Source organism: Hirundo rustica, chromosome 7 (genome assembly GCF_015227805.2).
Source record: "Hirundo rustica isolate bHirRus1 chromosome 7, bHirRus1.pri.v3, whole genome shotgun sequence".
NCBI classification, from domain to species: Eukaryota; Metazoa; Chordata; class Aves; order Passeriformes; family Hirundinidae; genus Hirundo; species Hirundo rustica.
Window position 1 is genome coordinate 37268177 of NC_053456.1, and position 21741 is coordinate 37289917.

A 21741-nucleotide genomic window follows, 5' to 3' on the forward strand; every position below is an offset into this window, starting at 1 on the left:
TGTTCTCCAGGGTCCCCTTCCAACCTCAGTTATTATTGTCAGTTATTCAGTCATTTTGGGAACAATAGGTCCCCCTGAACTTGACCATAAAAAATAAAAAATTACTGTTCATCAGTCCAGGAAGCCTCCTGCAAGATCTTTATGCAAATTTGAAAGTGAGCTCGCGGCTGTATTTGAAAGCTCCATGAGTCAGTTCAGGCCTTTGATAGTCTTCCATCAAAATACATTAATGCATCAGAGTACATTAATAAATTAATAAAGATGTCGTTAATTCTTGTATCCCATAATTGATACTGACTGGAAGTCTTAAACACACTAATTTGACACTACGTTTTTCTGTGGAACATGCTCGTGTTTTAAATCCTCAAACCAAGCGGAAAACCCAATTAATACACAGAAAGTGTGCGAGCTTAAGGAACTTGGTAATCTTCCTGAGTTCTCGCAGTTAGGATATAAATAAAACTAGAAAACCTTCTTGTGTCAGAAAACAGGATTCACAAAATACTTTAAGGGGAAGCATTCACCCTGAAATACCCAAACTGCAGTTCTTTTTGGTGGAGCTGACAATGAGGGAGGTAATTTTATTTTTTTTTTTTGTATTGGAAATACTGTGCAGATGAAGTCATTAAGGTGTCTGCAATACCAGCTATATTTTAAGTTAAATAGAAGCTATCCTGCAAGTCGAACTTAATGAACAAATATTTATTAGGATACAGTCTCTGATTTTTTTTCCCTTGTTTAGCATGAAAAAGGCAAACCTTTGGCAGTCTTTGAGTTTGTTGCTGTGATTTAGTATGGAGAATAATGGATATTTAACTTAGGCAGGATGAGGGGGCATCTGGTTAGCTCTGCATTTTGGATACAAAATACTGTATGAAATATTCCATCTCACATTTAATGATGGGTTATTACAATGAAAAAGAAGTTTGTCAGCTAACTGGCTGCACATGTGGAGTTCCCAGGGGATCGTTTGGCTTCAGATACAGAAAAATGAGGTGTTCTGCAGTTCAGGTTGAGTCCCACAGAATTAGTCCCTCCTGATTAAAGGCAGGCTTTGAGAAAGATTTCTGGAGGTCTCACTGCTAAGTCAAGAACTATTTTGTTCATGCCACTCTCAGCAAGTTCAGGCATGGATGAACAGATTGTCTTTTACAGCTCTCACCGAGCAAGGAGAATCAACTAGGAGATTAAATGGATCCAGAGAACTGCTCAGTGTTTCCATGAAGGCATGTTTGCTCTAACTGGCAATGAGGTATCCAGCCATTCCTTGTTGAATGGGAAATGCTCATTTCCTGTCAAGCCACACAGTTTGAGAAACATTTCACTTGAATTATGTGGCATCATTATTATTTTTAGCTTTGGGAGGATGAGGTGACTGAGATCAGGATTTTGTGCTGATTGCAGTATCACATCATCCATAAATTGCATGATAGATCCACTTTTACCTTCCAAAAGTATTCCGATTCTGTTATAGCAGGCAAATCCACAAACTGATGTGTTGAACCTAACTTCTCCCAGGCAGGCTGGAGTCAGGTTTTCTGGACGTTCCCATGCATGAGGACTTCATATTTCATCTGAAGTATGACGCAAGGAGCAGAAAGCCAGCTGTGCAAAGCTGCAGCCTCAGCCAGGAGCCATTTGAGCTGTTGAGTGTCTAACTGTGGTAGAGTTAGGATTGAATAAGGCTCTCGATGCTTTGGTTCTGCCTGACCAGCCTGTGCAGGTCCATTTTCTCACCGGTGTGCTTGATGAGAGAGTTCTTCTGGGTGCCTGCCTTGTGCTGATAAAGTGTCTGGAGGACTTGTGGAAGTTTAGTACAAATCTCTGACCCCCACAAAATTAATGGGATGCTGGTATCTAAACACTAAGAATTCACTCTCCCTTTACAATGGAAGGAACCACAAAAGGTTTGCCAAGTGAGTGCTAAATTTCTTGATTTGTTGGCTGCTTCTTATATTAAAAAAAAAGGGGGTTGGGGATTTGCAAGCTAAATAAAATTTGATGAGCTTTTAATGGAAAAATAATCTCATTAACTGTGTAACATTAAATATTGTCTAAAGAATTATTAGGTAGACACTTGTAGGAGTAAGCTCTCTAGTATTGTTCAGCAATTGCTGGAGGCTTGGCTTACAAAAGGAATAAATTTCTTTATATTCATTGATAATAGATAAAATGAACTTGGATTTGGTGCCAGTTGGGTATTTTTTTTTTTTATTTAGCGAATGCTCAAGAATGCTTTAGAGTTACTTCTGTGTCTACTAGTTGAGCTTTGTTAGGAGATGATGTTGGTGAACCTTCGCCATTCTGTGTTTGTACTCCCATCTCCTAAATCTGATGGCTTCAACCAAACATGCCAACGTTATCCAGGACTACCTTGCTAGTGGAAAAGTTTTCTATTTGTATAGCTCTGATCCCCAAAGAACTTAGCACGCTTTACAGCACACCAGCTCTGCAGTTCTACTGCAGAATACACCCATTTACAGAAGATACACTGAGCCTTGGCGTTCACAACCTCAAGGAAATTCCAACTCTCTCCTTTGTGAAAGAAGCTGCTTCAGAGCCCCACGTTTTCCCTTGTTGCTTTTCCTGCAACTGCTGTTATCTCGAGAGATTAATACGTTGGGAGAAGCCTGGGCTCTAGTCCTTGTTGTTTTTGGTAATTGGATGCTGAGTTCTGTGGAAGGGGTATCCGATCTCACCTGCCCGGAGCTCACAGAGAACACATTATTCAATAGCGAGGAGAGAAAGAGCAGTGGATCTTACTGAATGTTTCACTTTGGGGGTTTCAGGCATTCAGGACTGCAGCCTTACTGGGGAGTGGAAATCACATTCAGAATGCTGGTGGTTTATGGTGAGGAGCAGTAGAGACAGAGAAGGCAGCAAAACCAAAAGAAAAAAGCAGAGTGGGGAAAAACCTCCCCAAACTGCTGAGGTCATGAACAGATCACTCGGATCTTTGTCTACAGAGAGCAAACAGTTGCTTCAATAGATAGCAGGGACTCTTACAATATATCCTGCAAGTTTATAGTAGTCCCTGGGAAGTGTCTTTTGCAAAGATACGTGAGTTAGCTTGTGTTCTGTTTGTAATTTTATCCCACTTCTTTTATAGCAGAGTGTGCTGCCAGGTTCAGGAATGCAGGAGAGGAGTTCCTCTTGGGCTCTGTATTGGCACAGGCACCCAAAGAGTTTAGTATTCCACTGTTGTATCTGAGCAGTTAATTTCCTTCAAAAAATGGGTTTGTCTTTTCAATTTTAAGTCTAATTTTTAAAACCTTTCATGCCCATGATTCAGGTTTAATCATGAGAGATAGCTGTGATTGTTTTTTGCAGTGTTGTTGTCTTGCTTTTATAATTTAATCCACATGACACTGTAAGCATTCATATCGCCTTCATTTGATTTATCTAGCAAAAAAAAGTCAGTCTCTTTGTGACTTTAGCTATCCATTGCTCAATGCATTTTACCTTTTTTTAAATTCCTTTCTACCCTGTTCAATTTGGGTTCCTTCTTCTCGGATTTATTTAACTGGTATTTTATATACATTTTAAGAGATTTTAATGCTATAAAAGTGACATTTTCCTTTCCCATCTGATCTGTTTCCAGGCTTTATTTTCACAGATGGTAAGAGGTGATTTAGTAGCTCTGCTGGTGACAGAGGAAGGTCCTGCTTGTCTCCCTCTGTTTACCTTCCACTGATCCTGTTTTTTGGGGCTGTTCAATGCGCTAACCCAGGACAAGGGATAAATACTTAAGGAAATCTTTTTTAATTGTGAGTGTGAACAGTGCCTGGTTGCCCAGAAAGATTTTGTGGTCTCCATCCTTAGGGATTTTTCAAAGACCGTGTGGAGATGGTCCTGGCCAGCTGGCCCTGCTACAGGTTGGTGACCTCCAGTAGTTCCTGTCCAGCCTTCAGTGGTCTCTGATTCTGTGGCACATTTCCTCAGTCTTGTTTCTCTTAATTGGCCTCACTCTACTCTGAATGAGAGTTTATAGAGCTGGGTCTCCAGGAAAGAAGGAGAAATTGTTCTTACTGTGATCTTTTCCATTTATGAATTGAATGATGTGTACAACCCAGTGTCAGTCTTCCCTCATCCAGTTCCTTTGAAGTTTCTCTGACTAGCAGGTCTGGTTTAAGACTTTTACATACTGTGGCAGTTGTTTCACGAAACTTTCAGTGTGTATTTAATTGTCCTCACTTAGATAAGAGCCTGTGGGAATGGGGCTGAGTGCCTCTAACCCCAGTGAAATGAAGATGGGAGGGGGATCTCAGGGCTGTGTCTGTCCCTGGCAGATCTGGTGGTCCCAGTGGCCCTTGGATTCCCAAAAATCCAGCAGCTGGCATTCAGCACTCAGGTCTTTCCTGTGTAGTTCTGCTGCAAATGTCTATGGAAGAGCAGTACTGTGGTCATTTTTGTTTTGATAAAATACCTTTACTTGTGAAGAGCCTAAGGAATTGAATGTTACTGGCTTTGTTTTTAACTTGGTATTTTTTGCTTGTCAGGTTTTCTGTTACACACCTTAAAAGTGTAAGTGGCCTGCTGTATTCTCAATTATTAGTATTATAAATGGACACCAATATAGGAGCATATGTAGATTTAAAAGATTGATGCCTGGTTTGTACTGATATAGTGCCACCATGAATTGCTTTCCATGCAGAAAAAAAAAATTAGTATAACTCTTTCCTTTTTAAAAACAGGATGCTCATTTTGAAGATCAAATTACAGCCATTTACGTGTGTCTCTGTGAAAGTGAAAAGGCAACATATTGTTTTACTCAGCTTTTTCTTGTACATTATCTAGTTTACACACAAACTCTTAATCTTATCTATTGCATGCCTTTTAATAAAGAGAACTGACTCATAATGAAGAAGGGTAGAAGTTGATTACTGAAGTGCAGTTCACAGATGATGATATTCCTGGTAAATTCTGCATCTCACTGCTTAGAGTAGTAAAAAGTTGTAAATAATGTATTTAGGTGGAGTTTGAATGCATCTGCATTCCAGGACAAACTTAAGAATCTGAAGGCTCACCTTTTGGAGAACTTTACTGAATTCTCTGCAAGTGCCAAGTCCCAGTGCTGTAAGTTCACTCCTGTAAAACTGAGTTTGATCATGCGGCCGTTCTCCTCTCTTTGTGGTGGAATACTGTGAATCTTGCAGCATGAGAAACATGGATAATAAACTTCAGCTTTCTAGAAAACAGTTTCAAAATGGATCAAACCTATGACTATAAAAGCCATGACTATTAAAAGCCATTTTCATGATTTAGGTGTTGTCTTCCTTTGTGGGCTTTTTTGGGTGGGAGGGTTGTTTTGGTGGGAGGTTTTTTGTGTGTTTTTGGTTTGGGTGGGTGTTTTTTTTTTTGTTTTTTTTTTTTTTTTAAATTATTGTGTGTGTTGTTGTTGTTTTGGTTTTTTATTATTTACCTGAAGGCAACTTCTTGTTGTCTGAATATACTTGTCTTTGGCACAGCAGAGAAAACAAATGCACCTCTCTTTTAAAATCTACTCTAAGTAGACAGCGCAGTTGAAAACAAAAAATTTGAAGATAAAATACACCAAGGGGACGGAACTCATAAAATTTATCTTTCTGCCAAATACATTTGTAGCAAACATGAATAGTCAGAAAGCTTTCCTATCAGGACTTAAGTGTGGTAGAAGAAAAACCCCACCACTGGGCAGGATCTGCTGATCCCACCCTGGAGCCTGAGGTGCACTCGAGCCCCCACAGCTCACCAGTTCTGCAATCTGCTCTTCCCTTTCTGCAGAACTGCAGTTTCAATTTTCAAAAGCCATCGTGCATCGCTGTTACAGGATTAGTTTTACTTGTTTTTTATTTTGCTAAGTGCTAACCCTTCCCCTCCCTGCAGGTGTCCACTGGGACAGCTTAAAAACACTGCACTCGCTCAGGTCCTTGTAGATGAGGGGTGAGAGCTCTTGGAGCTGTGTATAATTGCAGAAATACTTGTATCACTCAGATTATGTTAATGCTAAAATGATTATGTGCACTTTAGCTGAATAGTTGTCTAATTCTTCCAGCTGTGCCTTGACAAATTACCATAGAAATAACCATTAATTTTCTGATCTATAAAGGGAGAAATCATTTGATCTTTTTCCAATTATTACTGAGTAATTAAATGATAAATTACCCACATGTAAACTAATCTGCATCTAACCAAACAGTCCCTGAAATTGCAAGGCGCTGGAGAAGTTAAGCGGGGGCTGATGTTAAGATTTCTAGCTCACAAGCATAGTGAAAAATGAGGGGTACAGTCTTCTTGAAAAGTGAGGGGCTGGAGACCTAGGGATTTATTTCTGCTCTGTATATTTCTCAACTAGATTTGCTCTTCATATCAAAAATTATGCTTGACTTAGAGGCTTTAAAAATAATTTTTGTCCTATTGTCTACCTGTTGTATAATTACTGTCTTGGAGGTTTGTGCACAAAGGGGACAGAGCCATTCCCAGACACTCACCCTCACTTACGCCTTCAGTATTTCCCACAATTACAAGGATATAGAATCCTGGAATGGTTTGGGTTAGAAGGGCCCTTAAAGCTCACAGGGACACCGTCCACTCTCCCAGGTTGCTCCAACTGTCCAGCCTGGCCTTGACATTTCCAGAGATGGAGCAGCCACAGCTTCTCTGGGCAGCCTGTGCCAGGGCCTCCTCACCCTCACAGGGAAGGCTTCCTTCCCTCTGTTCCCCCTGGTCCTGTCACTCCAGGCCTTTGTAAATTTTTCCTGTGGGCTCCTTTTCAGCCCCAGTCTGAACAGTCCCAGTTCTCCCAGCCTTTTCTCACAGGAGAGGTGCTCCATCCCTTTGATCAGTTCGTGGACTGGAGACAGTGAATGTGTTACAGAGTTCCTGAGCCCCTTATGAGATGTTGTACAGCTGCAGTATTCAAAGTCAGTGTTGTTTGTTCTTTAAGTCTTTCTGTGTTTGATTGATTTTGCTTTAATGTGAGAATAAACTAGGTGTAAGCTGTACGTCATGACTTTAAAACTGGGATCCAGATAGTTAAATATCCAGGCTCCTTAAAGAAGTTCTGAAGGACGTTAAAAGTGTGATGGATGAGTGTTAAATCTGGTTTTGCAGAGAGCATGGGAATAAGCTGTGCTTCTGGAGACCTTGGAATAAGCTATGCTTTTGGTTTCAAAAAACCAAAAAAAAAAAGTCCACAAAGAAACACAACACCCAAATCATGGAAAACTATAAGCACAAACTGAATGCAAGATTGCAACCTAACCACCTAAACCCAGTAAAGTCAGCTCAGTTCTGCCCAGGCCACAAACACACAGGTCAAAACCCATAAATCCATCCTGTCAAATCTACTGTCATGCTTCTCCATGCATCCATGCATAACATATGGCTTCTTTAGCTTTTTTTTATGCTTTTGTAGCAGTAGCCAGACCAGCACACACTAAGCGAGGTGACACAACTCAGGGTAGAAGAACCATGCAGATGTCACTGGGACTGAAACCTTTGCTGCCTTATTCTGCCAGATTGTGAGCCTGTCTGCATGCCTTACACTCCACATTCCTGACTGCCTTTAAAAAAACATGCCCTCTCGTATCTCTGTGGAGTGTTCCTTTGTAAACCAGAGGGAACATGGGAAGGAAGGGCAGCCTGACTCTTGCTTTGGTTTTTTTTTTTCCCCTCGCATCCCCTTTCAGCTCTGGTATGAGGTCAGTCGTGCCTGCTGCTCCTGTGCCTTTGAAGCCAGCAGAATTCCTCGTCTGGGGCTGAGCTGGGAGACCTCTGCTGACACTGTTTACATCCCTGTGCTTCCATATGTGTGGAAATGTATATTCTGTATGCTGCTCGCTGTACCACTGACTTACTGCCACATCCTATGTATGTAATGATAGCAGTCTATTATATATACACTGCTGAGGGGGTTAGTGCTGTAATTCCTGCTGGCTTTCCTTTAAATAGTAATAATGTGAATAATGGCTCTTTAATCACCTCCTCCTCTTGGCAGCTCTTTCAACAGAAGACTTAAAGGCATGAAGTGTTCCTGTAAGTTCCTGTCAGAGTTGCTTTGCAGGTGTTAAAGAAACTGATGTCATGTTTTGCCAACTGCCTTGCAGTTGTCTTGGTTTGTAAGTATGTAAAGCTCCTCAGAAACTGAAAAAAGGATGTATTTCCATGCATAAGGAGTGGCTCAAAAGACTTGAGCCTGTCATAGTGAGTAGCATTTGCTAAGAGTGGAGTTTAAACACTTCGGTAGCTAAATTATATAAGGTCTATAATGACAATATTTTCAAGTGGCTTAGAAAAAAGAATTTGATATAAATTCTGTTAAATTCTGCCTTCAGAGTTGCTTTGTTTTGTTGTAATAGCTTCTAGCTCTACTTTTCTTTTTCTGCTGATGGGAGGTGGCTTTTTTATTAATATGCTGTTGCCTGTGGGGAACCAATACATACACTAATGTCTATTAAAAATAATTCCAGGGCTCACCCATGCATGCAGTAATTAGGATTGTGAGCACCCAAGGAAAATGAGTGTATAATATCTTCATTAAAGCAGGGTAATAGAATTTTACTTACCGATTAGATAATTCTAAGAGTTTAGGATGTTAAATTTCCTTTCATTTTCATGTTATTAATGATGGTATAGCTATTTTGACAGTACATTGTCTTGTTAATGCGAGTTTTATTGGGGTAGGAATATGTGGAAAATCTGGAAATCTAATCAATTAGAAAAAACCTGTTTATTTTGGTAGGCTGTGTTTCCTTGGAAGTCAGTTACTTGCCCAAGAAAAATATTTGCATGCATGAGAGAGAAGAAAATAGTTTCTGTAATACACTGTATAACCTTGGTTTTGTCCTTTTCCTTAACTTCAGAGTTTCACTGAAGTTTGTTGTCTGAATTCTCTAGTTTGGTTTTTTCCCAGTAAATTCTAACTCCTGTCCATGTTAATGTTATCTGGAAGCTGGCTTCTCTTCTGAATCTTAGAACCACTGAAGGTGTTTTGCAGTGAAGTACCTGAGGTGCAGAGGCTGGAGTTTCCCCAGGTCTGTTTAGCCCTCCCTGTGTTCGCTCTGTAGTGATTCTTGTGTGTTTTGGTGTATGATTTCAAATAACAGTGCTTTCACCAGTTAAATGTATGACAACAAGTTAGAACTAGAAATATGTCAGCCTTGCCTCCAGTGATTGCTGGATTGGGTATGCTGAAGGAAGCCTGTGTGGAAGAGGATGGTTTCAGTACCACCAGTGTGTACTTTAAATTGGGGTAAGTGTTTGGTTGGTGCCCCTTTTCTTGGGCAGCCTACTGTGAAGGCTTTACACTGCAGCTCTTCTGGCTTCCAAACTGCCCAAGCACAGTCCCTGATTGTACAATCAAGTTTAAATTTAAAACCGGCCCCAGCCTTTACACTGAGCGCTGCCACCATAGCTGTGTTTTCCCAGTGTCCTGGCTCCTCAAAGGTTCAGGGTCAGGTAGAACTGTCATTTCTAGTCTGCTGGATCATTCTCTTGAGTGCTGCTGAGTCTTCCTGAACTTCAGTGTAGAGGGATTTAATTCTAGTCCACAGAAGAATCCTCTCAATTTGAGTCAGGGCTCTGTTGCTGCAGGACAGAGGCTTATCTGTGCACATCTCCATCCTCTGGCACTCTGAGTGCTCCCCTCCTGCTCTCTGCCAGCTCCCTTTCTTCTGCTGCTGCCTGCAGTTTCCATTTCCACGTGTTCATCTTGCTTCTGGCTCTCCTGCCCTAAGCACCTGAATGCTTTCAGCTCTCATCATGCCATCTTCAGACTGGGCTAATCAGCATTTCCTTGGGGAGCTTCCGGCCATTGTTTCTTTTTCTGGGCTGCAGTCAGGTTCATCCTTAGCACTTGGAAGGGTTTGGTGTACCACTGGCTCTAAAGGGCAGAATTCACTCCAGTGGGAAGCTCCTGCTCTTTCTCACCCCAAGGTGTTTGTGAGTGCTCAGTTTGTTTGGCAGAATCCATCATCTGTCCAGAGGTGGTGGAGGCAGCTGCTCATTGGGTTGAATTTTAGCTGTTTCTGCTAAAATGGGTGTCTCCAAATTAATCCCATTGGACTGCTGGGCAGGCCAGCAGAGATGCAGGGGCATTTGCACTGGAATACCCTATCCCAGACAGAAACCTGTGAGGACATGCTAAGACATGTCCCAACATGCGTGTATTTTAGAAATCTTGATGCCAAGCCTTTTGTTCTGACAGCATTTAGGCCACGATGACTCCAGGTGAATGAGGAACTCTAATTTTGTATATAATATGCACAGCTCAGGCTGTGGCATTTCTCTCTTTAAGGGAGATTTCTGCTAGTCTCATGGGCCCTCACATTCTGTATCCACAAATGTACAATCCGTCTTCAATTTCTGTATATAATTACCAGAACTCTAGATGTATAAAAAGTATTAATCAGGAAAATGCAGGTATTGGGTTTTGTTGAATTAAGGTAATCTGTTAATTGATTGAAGATGATTCACTGCAAGCTGTGGTACTGAGCTCAAGACACACTTTACAATACTTCACTGTAACAATGATTAATGGACTTGTCATTTTATCTTATATGAGGAATTGGGTAAAGTGACCTTGGAAGGGTATTTTCATGATTGTTTTTAATACATAAGGGGGAAAAAAATTACCCAAGTACTGCTGCACTATGGAAATAATTTAGAACTTCAAAAATGTTGTCAAATGTCTATGCTGTAAACAGGATTTAGACAGATATAGTCTGCATAAGAAGATTCTGGCTTTTCACTTCTTTGAACATTAATAAAACCTCTCTGAGTCCATTCCCCAATTTAAATAATGAATGAGCTATTTTTGTAGCTCTGTCTCCCATATATGCCCTCAAGCAACATGTCTTATGCACTAAATAAAAGCTGGGAGTGTTTTTTGGTTTATTTCTTAATGTCATGGGAGTTACACTTTTATGTGCTTGTATCCACACTCCCAAGGGCATTGCATTAATGCTTGGAAAATGTTTAGGAGAGGTAGGCTGCTGCACAGGAAACGGGAATGCCATGTCCTTGGTTATTTCTTTGAATGCGATAGTGGTTCCAAGTATAGCAGCAACAGAAATATCTTTTGCTTCCCTTCTCAGAACTGCCTTGAAAAACAGTTTCTGCATGGAACCACCTCCCTGGGATAAAGCTGAGGTGCCAGCCTATTTTATTTTACATTCCCACAGCCATATGTCCACACCAGCACTATGTCTTAACTGTTTCTGTGTAGTCTACATGCAGGAAATGGTAGGACTAAACAAATCAAATTAAATTCCTTTTACACACAGATGGTTTTGCTTACTCCTCTGCCTCCTCTTCTGAACAGAGGACTTCTTCGTGTTTAACAAAAGTGTGCATTATTCTTATTTTAAATGTATTGTGCTCTACAGATACAGCAAAGGGTACTTTCTGTGTTCACGAGGGTTTCCAACGTTATTTTAGCTCTGAAATAACGACTTAGGAGAAACAAAAAATGCCAAGAGAACATACTGAGGAAGAACTGAAAGTTATGAATGATATGTGCCAAAGTATCTGCTTGGTGTAGCTGGGATGTTTTAAACTATTATTGTTTGGGGAAATAAAAGCCTGAGTCTGTGTCCAAGCAGATGTATTGCATACTGAATTTTAAGAAGCAGGGTCTGATTTTCTGTCTCTCTCTGTTTTTTATTTTTTGTAACTAAGAGGAAAAACAGCCCTTAACTGAGACTGCAGGTTCGAAGTTGATGTAATTTAACACACTTCTGCTGAAGGCAGAGTTAACCCTTCCAGCAGAAGGTCTGGTTTCCACACCTGTGTGCACCTGCCTGAGTCCTGTCATGAGGAAATCTCAAGGGAAATGGATCCTTTTGAAGAGGAGTGGTTGTCCAGCTGACATGACTTGGGGTTTTCCTGTGGAGCTGGGTGTCAATGGGAACATGTCCTTACAAGAGATTCATTTTTTTCCTTCTCAAACCCCAAACCTGCCCACCTTTCTGTCATTCCCCTCACCGTGTTGAGAGGGAAGAGTCATTAGTGATGTTAAAAGCTCCAGGGCAGCGAATGCCCACGTTTCCAGTACCAGTTACTACTCTGCAATGTGTAGGTGCAGAGTTACGAAGTGGAAGAGAGGTCCCTGGCCTGCTTTAGTACCAAACATTGGTTTTCAGTGCTGCCTTAGTCTGTGGTGGCTGAGGTTTCCTGTTCAGTTATCAGGCAGGGGTTCATGAGAATTAGGAAGGCTTCTGAATTGAGGTCCGTTGTGTTGGCCTGGATTGAAAACACGAGAAAGGATTCCAGGCACCTTCCATGCACTGCTGTGTTAGGATGTAGGGAGCAGAAGGGGTTGGTATGATGAGGAGGATGAGGATCCTTTGCTGCAGCCTTGTACCTGAGACTGGAAGGTTGATATCCCCCATGGGATGGAAAACACTGGCTTTTCTCTGCAGTCTATAGTAGAGGGGCGGCCTTAGTATCCTTTTCTGAAGACAAAATTCTTTTGTTTTACCCTTTCTGTGGAGTTATGCCCATGGCATCATCTTGGGTTCCAATTTAACCACCACTGTGCATTAAGAGGAAAGTTACCTGTCTCTGATGAAAGCTGCTAAGCTACTGAAGTTCCTTAAGGTTGGCAAGATGTTGCACTGGCATTATGGAACTGCAGCCAAGCAGCATGGGAAGGGGAGTGGCAGGAGCAGGAAAGAGAACTGCCAACCCACCCTCCCTGCTGTGTCCTTTGGAAGGTCACTGATCGAGTGATGAACCTGAAGCTGGGCCAGTTCACTGGTTTAATTTCTTCCTAAGCCTCTCCTGTGGAGAGGAGGCCTCTTTGTCTCCTACAGCCCCTTTCCTAGGCTATGAGAAGAGGGGATTTTTTCCTCTTCATTGGCTTCCACGGGAAATTCTCTGTGGCTTGCAACTTTCAGTAATTAAAATAGTGCCTGCAAAACCCTCTCTTCAGATCACGTAAGAACATAATGGGATCAACTCCCTACGTCCCAGAGGTCCATTGAACTCAGAATTGCAAGTGGAAGGTTTTTTTCTCAATGAAATTCCATGACTGAGATCAAAGTCAAACTACTTGAAGTAGTATTTTCAATTTAGTTCAGCCTGTGTGATGATTCACAAACACAAGAATTGGTATCCCTTGAACTTTTGTATTAACTCTCTTCACAAGTAATTCTAGGGTTGGTTCTTTTGAATTAATCCAATAGTAATGTTTAAATTAATATTTTTAGTAGTGAATCACCATATGCAAGCTACAAAATGAAAATAAGTATGAAACCATTAATCTGAAAGGAATATTTAGTTACATTTCCTTTGCAAGAGATGCCTATGCTTAGCTGAAACTACTTTCTGCATACAAGGGTAGTCCTGCTATTTTCTTAAGTGCTATTTTACTTTGAGAGCACATCAGTTGTTTTTTGCATAAGTGAATCTGTCATATGAAGGAAAGTGATAATTGCTGTTTTAAGGTAACTTGGTGTTTTAGATGGTGCTGTTGTGTTTTCAGTGTGTGTTTTGGAAGAGACGGAGCAGAGCAAATTTGAAAGGTTGGTGGTTTCATTAAGAAATATTTAATAATCAATTTCTAAATATTGGCTTAAGCTATTTCAAACTGTTACGTCTCTCAGCATTTTTAACACAGGAGAAAAATGTACAAAGGTGTTTGCAAGGGATGTTGAGTTAGATAGCTGTTAGGAAATTTGCTTTCAGATAAAACCGGTGTGCCTCAGGACTCTGTGCTCTAGGAGGCTGCTGTATCTCATTTGGAAGTTTCCATTATTTTGTATTTTTTTCTGATGACTCAGAGGTTTTTTATTTTCAAGAAATACGGAATCACTGAGTCATAGAATCATTTGGGTTGGAAAAGACCCTTAAGATAGAGTCCAACTGTTAACCCAATGCTGCCAAGCCCTCCACTAAATCACATCCCTGAGTGCCATGTCTGCACACTTTAAATCCCTCTAGGGATGGTGACTCAAAACACACTGCTGGTGTTTACTGGGGTTCTGGGTGACCTCCTTAGTACTACACATAACCTTTTCTCTATTTTCTTACTCTCCCAAGGCTGTGCTCACACTAGATATTCAAGTGATATGTTGGAACGCATTTGTCCCAGTGATAGGGATAGGTATCAGAGCAGCACAGGCTGTAGTTCATAAATTAATATCCCACCTTGTTGTCATTGGCAAATCCTCCCAGAAAGGGTTTGGCATACTCAGGTGTGTGCCATTCCAATGATTTTGTGTCTTCAGGTTAGCTTTCACTTGAAATCACTAAGATTCAGTTATCAGTAGAAGTGGGAAGGTAACAAATAGTAATAAATCTGTGGGGGTTTTTTGTTGTGGGTTTTTTTGTGTGGTTTTGTTGTGGTGGGGTTTTTTTGTGGTTTTTTTTGGTGTGTGTTTTTTTTGTTGTTGTTGGTTTTGTTCTGTTGTTTTGTTTTGTTATGACTTAGCTCCTGGAAATTTTGTTTATGCTGAGCTCCTGAAGTGTTCAGCTGAACAGCTGCAGGGATGTGCCCCAAAGAGATCATTCACTGACTTCCTAGTGTGGGAGAATTCCACCCTGATACGCAGCTCTGCATCTCATCTGCCTGTGAATGATATTTCTCCTCAGCCCTGTTCCCCACCTGAGGCTGGAATATTGACTTTTCCAGGAAGGAGAATATATTCCCATTATTTTTCCTCTGGTGTTAAAATCCTCATACAGAGAGGAGGTCTGACACTTCACACTGCTTATGTGAACAGCACAAATCTGTTTAATTTGTAAGGTTTAGCAAACAAAACACAGAGTGTGAATTTTAACTCAGACACAAATGTCTCATGCAAGTTTGAGAATTATTTACCTGGTTTTAAATGGATCCCTGAAACTGTGGTGTCTAATTTAGTGAGCATGCAGCAACTGCGTTCAAGGTTGCTGAGAGGTGCAGTATTTGTTTCTCATCCAACCCCAGGAGAAGGTCCTGTGATAAGACTAATAAAACACCCTCTAGGATGCATCAGCATTTGTTAGAAAAATAAAAGCAATCACCAAATTTGCAAATAAAACTATCAGAGAGCCTTGGTTATTTTAATGCCTGATTGTTCAGGACCTTGGATAAGGTTTTTCTTCCTTGTTACTTGGGTTTGGTGGTGTTTGTTTGTTTGGTTTGTTTTAGGGGTTTTGTTGTTGGTTGGTTTTTTTTCTTTTTAAAATTGAATTTATGCATTTACCCTGTTCCCTGAATAGCTGTATGTCATTTATGTATGCACAATAAAGCACCCAGTGGTCCTGTTGTTCCTATTTCTACTACAAACTTTTAGGTTTGGGGGTTACATTTTGTTTGTTTGTTGAGTGTGGAAATTACTTGATTTTTTTTCCCCATCAGAAAGTTGACTTTGGTTTTTGATTTCATCTGAGTTTTGGGGAGGCTGAATTCTGCTGTCAGCATAATGTGTGCCTTTGGCTGTTCTTCACCAAGTTCTTCACAGTTCAGATTTTGAAGTCCTTGAGGCAGATATATTTTTTGTCATGCTCAGGGCTAAGTAGGGCCATCAGGATTTAACAAATAAGGAGGGCAATAATTATTGATAATCTAATTCCTTGTAGATTTTTTTCCATGGAGAAATTAGGAACACTAATTAGGTACAAGTTTGTTCAGTGCTTTCAAGATGTAAAGTAGTATGTAAGTGCCAAAATACTATTGTAACTTAAAATCTCCTAGGGAAAAAAAATATATTTGTCAGGAGCTGTACCCACATGATGATGAGATATCACACTGCCAGAACTTTTGGAATCTGTTGCATTATCTTTTATATCCATAAAGCAGCCTTATACGAAGGGCGTGAGAGGGAATTGTTTAACTGAAATATGAAATAGAAATTCTTGAGAGGTCTGAAAGGGCTACAGGAAATATCTTTGTGATAGTGTTGGTTTTTAGGAGGTGTATTCTGCGGAAATGAGAGAGGACGATAGGAACAAAGCTCATTAAGTGAGTAGGAATAGGTTTTGTGCAACCCCCATTGCTGCCAGGGCTGGGATAGTGGGAAGGATCTCCAAACAGATCGATCCAGGGAACCCACGGGGTTAGGTTGGGCTGGGAAAGGTGTGGGAAGGAGAGGGGTTTTCATCCTCCTTAGTGCCACCACTAACTAGTGTCATCTGCTGTGGCTGTTCCATATGGAGTTGGATCTCCTCTGGGCTGGTGCTGGGTCTTTTTCTATATTGATGAAGAACAGGAAAGAGTGGATTTGTTAATTCTTACATAGACAGCAATTACCTACCATCCTCCTGCAGGGAAGGAAAATGTGCTTGAGCAAAAGCTAAATCAGAGCTAAGCCTGCTGCACTGGGGGGATGCTGGTCCTTCAGCTCCCTGCTCTTGACGTTTGCATGTGGGGAGGTCAGCATGTAGAGGTGCTCCTAGATAACCTGGTATTTTTGCCAACACCCATATTTCTCTTCCAGTATGAAGATATTTTCTGTAATATTCTATGCATGCAAGATGCCAGCTATTAGGGAGCACAGTAAAGCTGGTTAGTAAACTCCTACCTTGTTAGGTAGGGTTTGGACTTGGATGGCTCAGGGCAAAGCCTCTGTACCAAAACCAAAAACAAATCCCATGATTTCTAACAGAATTACCATGTTAGAAGAGACCTTCAAGATCATCGAGTCCAACCCAGCCCTAATACCTCAACTAAACCACGGCACCAGTGCCACATCCAGTCTTTGTTTAAACATATCCAGGGATGGAGACTCCACCACCTCCCTGGGCGAGGATGCTTTCAGCAGACACAGACTGACACTAAAAAGTGTTTTATTTCTTTCTCTGATGAATTTAACTTACATTTTAATACTGTAACGTGGCTTGGTACACACTTCAACTGGAAGGAATGCAAGGACATTTATTTGCAGTTGATTTACTTGTAATAATTTGGCATCATAGTGCTGGCTGTACAGAATCTGCTTTTTAGCAGGACAAAGTCACATCCACCTCTTGGGTGAAATGAGTGATTTCTGCCCCAGAGATGATCCTGTCGTGGTGGTGAGTGAGGCCAGGGTATCTGCAAATCCAGGTGACCCTTCCAGCTTTCAGGCCGTTCTGAAATGCCCTGCTGCAAAACAAAACAAGAAGCTTTAGAAGACTGTTTTCTTGTGACACCAGACCCCTAAAAACTGCTGCTAAAAGATAGTACAAAACCTGTGGAGGGAAGCAATTTTCAGAAAACAGATTGAACAGGAATAATCTATTTACCCTTCCATGTTGCTGTGATGGGACAAAATCAGATACGGTGGTTTGATGTTGGATTGAGTCTTCAGTGTCTGGGTGTTTTTTGTCCCTTACTCTCAGGTCTCACAGCTATTTTCTCAGTGCTTTTATTTATTTTTATTTCTGGGAGACGACATCTGAAAAGCATCTCTGTTATGTTCCATGAAACATGTACATCAAATTTTCTGGTTGAGGAAATTTTAGAATCATTAGTGTAGCAAGAAATCTTCTGAAAGCCTGTTATCTGTCCAAATTCTCCTCCCTGCAAAAATGAACATCTCAAAGGAAGCAGGTGGGGTGAATTAAATGGCCTCGACCTCATTGTTGTAATGTTGGACTGAAAATATTTCCTTTCCTGAAAAGTGTTCTCTCTTCTCCTCTCTTCTTGTATGCCTGTTTCATTGTTCAAAGTCAGAATGACATAAGGAGAAGCTTTTGGGGGAAAAAAAACCCAAAACAGTGGTCTTTCAAAAATCCAAGGTAGGTAACTTCAGTTAAAAACATAAAATACAAGCAAGCAAAAACTTTGGACAAAATACGAGAATCCCAGTACACGGGGGCACCTTAGGAAGGCATTAACTACAGAAGTGTTTAAATGTTGGTGTTACTGCCAAAAGGAACAAAACTCTTACTTCTTTCTCAGTCCCTTTTTCCAGCCTGTTCACTGCCCTTGCACTTGTTTCATGTGGCTGTGCTGTGAACTGGGAGAGGACTGATGGAAATTAAAAGTAGCCCAGTCAAATGCAGTTCATTTGTTTTAACACAGGAGAGTTCTCTGACCCTGGTTTCCTGTGCAGGTCTTATAACAAACCAGGTTTATACACAAGGAGGAGTTGGGGTGGAGAAGCAGAAATGGGACTGCAGTGTTTCCACAAAGTGGCGGTTGATTCTGGCATGAGGTATATCCAGAAACAGTTGGGTGAACTTGCTGAAAGCCCTGAGTTATGCTGAAGCCATGGATCTATCAGCTGTGTGCCTCTATTACATCTGAGGGGTTTGCTGTTTTCTGACCTGTTTTAATATGTCAGAGAGAATGCCTCTTTAGTCAGTATTTTCACCAGCTGTTTTTGGGGTGCATTCGAGACTTGGAATACTCAGAATAGTCTGAATCCACTCGACCAGGTTGCTCCTTCCAGCCTGATCTAATGATCAGCTGAGGAAAAGGAGCCTCTCAAGGAACAGGCTGAGCCTGGTTGGTTGTGCCTGGGCAGGGAGCAGGAGTGGAGGGGGGAGCAGGTTTGCAGGAGCAAGAAGGTGGGTTCATGTGGGTTAAGGCTGTAAAATAACAGTAAGGATGTTGCCATAGTCTGTCTCAGATACTGCTACTCTTTTATATAATTTATTTATTATTATTTATTATTATCTTTTACTATTTTTATTACTCTTTTATTTTCATTTTATTTCCTATTTAACAGCTCTTGCAAGTATGTCTGTTGGTATGTAGCCTGTGTGCAGTGTCCAGTACATAACTGGTGTGTTGATGGGGTTGTGTTTCTCTGATTTGAAAGGATGAATGTGCTCTTTAGTGGCATAACCAGGACACTAATGCCATGACAGCATTGATTTACTAAGGGAATAATCTTTATTTGTAAGCTCTCCTGGCTGTTCTTAGGATGTTTCTGTCTTGTGCACTTGGTTCTTCAGCCTCTCCCTGTTTTACTTATTGCTTAAGCCAAAAAGAGCTGGCAAAGTGCAGCTAAGGAGAGCAGAGAGTGGCAACAGTTAGTGCAGGCATGAAGGGCAACTTAAAAACATAAATTCAAAATGTTAAATTTTAATAGGTTTTTGCTTCTAATTACTCTTCTAATTCAGGGTAAAATTGTTACTTGGAAAGATCTCATTCAGTGTTGTGTATTGATAGTGTTCCAGGGGTTGATGTCCACAGCAAGGATTCATGGCTGTGGTTGCTCTTCCTGACTCTGCTGCCAACATGCTGTCTGTCAGTCCTGTGGCCTCTCAGTGCCTTCACTCCAAGGGCATAATTTACTTTGACATAACTATGCCTCTGCTATCATACTTTTTCAGGTCCAAGTTTGCAGCTTTCCATGTCCAGAATAATGTTTGGTACATGTGGGTGCATTTCTCATGGTGTTTGGTTTCCTTTTTATGGTCATTTTTACATACGAACACACAGAGATAATTTGTAGGCTGAATTAAATATGTTAACAATATTCATCATTGATGTACTCTCCTTGCAAGCTAACTCATTTCTGAGGTGTTGCAAAACCAAGTTCTTGCTCATGTTTTAATCATTTAAAATATAAAGACTTTGACGAGACTTTAAAAGGTTATTAATGAGTTTTGTGATCATTTGCATGATCTTTGAAAGGTGTCTGAGTTCTGTATTGACATTACCTTAAGTTATCTTCCAGTGGAATATGTAAACATCATTTAATGCTTGCTAGGATTTCTAGCAGGCACAGAGAATTCAGTGCCTAAAGCTTCAAGCTCTTTGGAGCAGCATCTCCCAGATACACTGTGCTTTACTCACTCGGGTCCCGTTTCTTGAAAGCAAGTAATAAGAAAATCTCCTTTAACACTCGGTTGTGGGCTTTAAAATGTTTTTGTCATTTCATTTCTTTCAGAATTGTACCTACTTCCAGTGTGTCGTGTCACAGACTGGTTTGGGTTGGAAGGGACCTCAAAGACCACCTTGTTTCGACAAGGGCAGGGATACCTTCCATTAGACCAGGTTGCTCTAAGTCCCACCCAACCATCTCGTATTTCTATTGTTTAAATTCTGCCTCTCAAATACTGGCATTTCAGCTGAATTGCTGAGTGTCTGATAACCCCTCTGAGCATGGGCGGTCTTAATGTGCTCTTCTGTTTTGAGTGTGCAGTTGAAATGTGGAGAATAAATAAAAATGGGATAAAGCTGGTGTCAGATTTTGGCCAGAGCTGCTCTGTGATGATCAGACATGGCAGATAATGGAGTGCATGGCTCCCTGCCAGTGCTCCTGGATATCTGACATCTCATAAGCAGTGCTTGGACTCAGGTGAGCACTGGAACCCAACCGGTGACGGTTCCAACTTCCACTCTTCTTGCACACCTCTGCCTGTTTGCAGGGAGTTGAGGCATTTCTCGGGAACCTTTCTGTGGTTTGCTGAAGAAGGCATTTACAGACAGATGATGTGGTTGAAGTGACGGTAACCGGCTGCATTGCATTGGAGGTTTTTAAACTGTGGGTTAGACTAGGGTCACTAATACTTAGCCCAGAATCATTTCTACGTAGTCCAGGATAAATCTGCCAGTCAAGAAAATGGTTTCAGCTGGACTTATGATAACTTAAGGCTGTAATTTTAAACATCAGCACCCCAGCACTTCATGTGAGAAACAAACCACAGGCTATATTTTTTACAGCAGTTAACACATTTTTAAATGATCATAACTGACTTGCACTTTTCATACCTATGTAGTTGTTCACACCACTGCAGAACTGAAAGCAAGTCACCCAAACGTGAGATACATATCAAAGCTCTTCTAATTATTGTAGACAGCTAAAGCACAGTGTGAAGACATTATATTATGAACAGTTGGCCTCTCATGTTTTGTTTCCTCCCTTGCGTAATGCATTTTACAGAGCTGGCAGTTCTGCAGAGTCTGAACTTGATCTTAATGAGAGGAGAAGCAGTAACAATTTAAATGAAAGGCTCCTATCAGTCATGATAACAAAATGTGCAGATGTTCTTTATTAAGAGCAGAGTAATTTAATTGTTTTTCTTGTATCAAGTACAAGTGAAAAAAACTGCTGTAGTTTAAGCCTTTTTAACACCATGTTATCAATAGCTGAAGTCAGTTATTTTGTTGCATGGGCTATTTAACAGGTGACTTATTGTGATAGAAACCTCCCTAAAGGTATTTTTGATTTGTTTGTGAACTATGCAGGAGACCTTGTGACTGACCGGTTCTCTGTTGCCCCTGTGTTAATCGTTCAGGAGAAATCCTGGGATTTAAATAAAATAATGCTTGATGTCCAAGGCCAGTTTGGATGGGGCTTGGAGCAACCATGGAAGGTGTCCCTGCCCATGGCAGGAGGTGGAATGGGATGGTCTTTAAGGTTCCCTTCCAACCCAAAGCATTGCAGTGTGGCAGATGAAGCCCAGTGACACTTTGGGAGAGAGTGGCAGCATTTTTTCAGTATACAATATGAATTCTGTTGTTTTGGTAATGATCTATTCAGTTAGCTGTCTGCCTTCTCTGGAAGTACTGAACTTGCAGTTGGTTTATCAGTTGGCAGCAACACACAAGCCTCTTTATTTCCTTCCCCATTGTTGCCACCCCACTGCCCATCTCCATGGCCTGGGAGTCCTTCCAGTACTTCCCATCACTGGGGCAGGTCTAGGCACAGCTGAGGGGACCCTGGAGGGTCCTTTCCTCCTTCCTTGCCAGTCTGTTTTCATGAGGGACACGTGGTAATCCAGAAGCTCAGACTTGTTTCAACAGCACATCTGCCTCAAGAGGGAGACTATGTACAAACATCTATGGTCAAAGTAGGCTAAGTGTTGTGAATTTAGTCTGGTCACATTGGTAAATGA

At 41.1% G+C, this 21741-nt stretch overlaps 1 protein-coding gene across 11 annotated transcripts in view; it reads left to right on the plus strand.

Annotated features, from left to right (window-relative positions):
* Positions 1–21741, plus strand: part of SPAG16 (sperm associated antigen 16) — a 373943-nt gene that overhangs the window by 93921 nt on the left and 258281 nt on the right. The gene's annotated exons all lie outside the window — the stretch shown is intronic.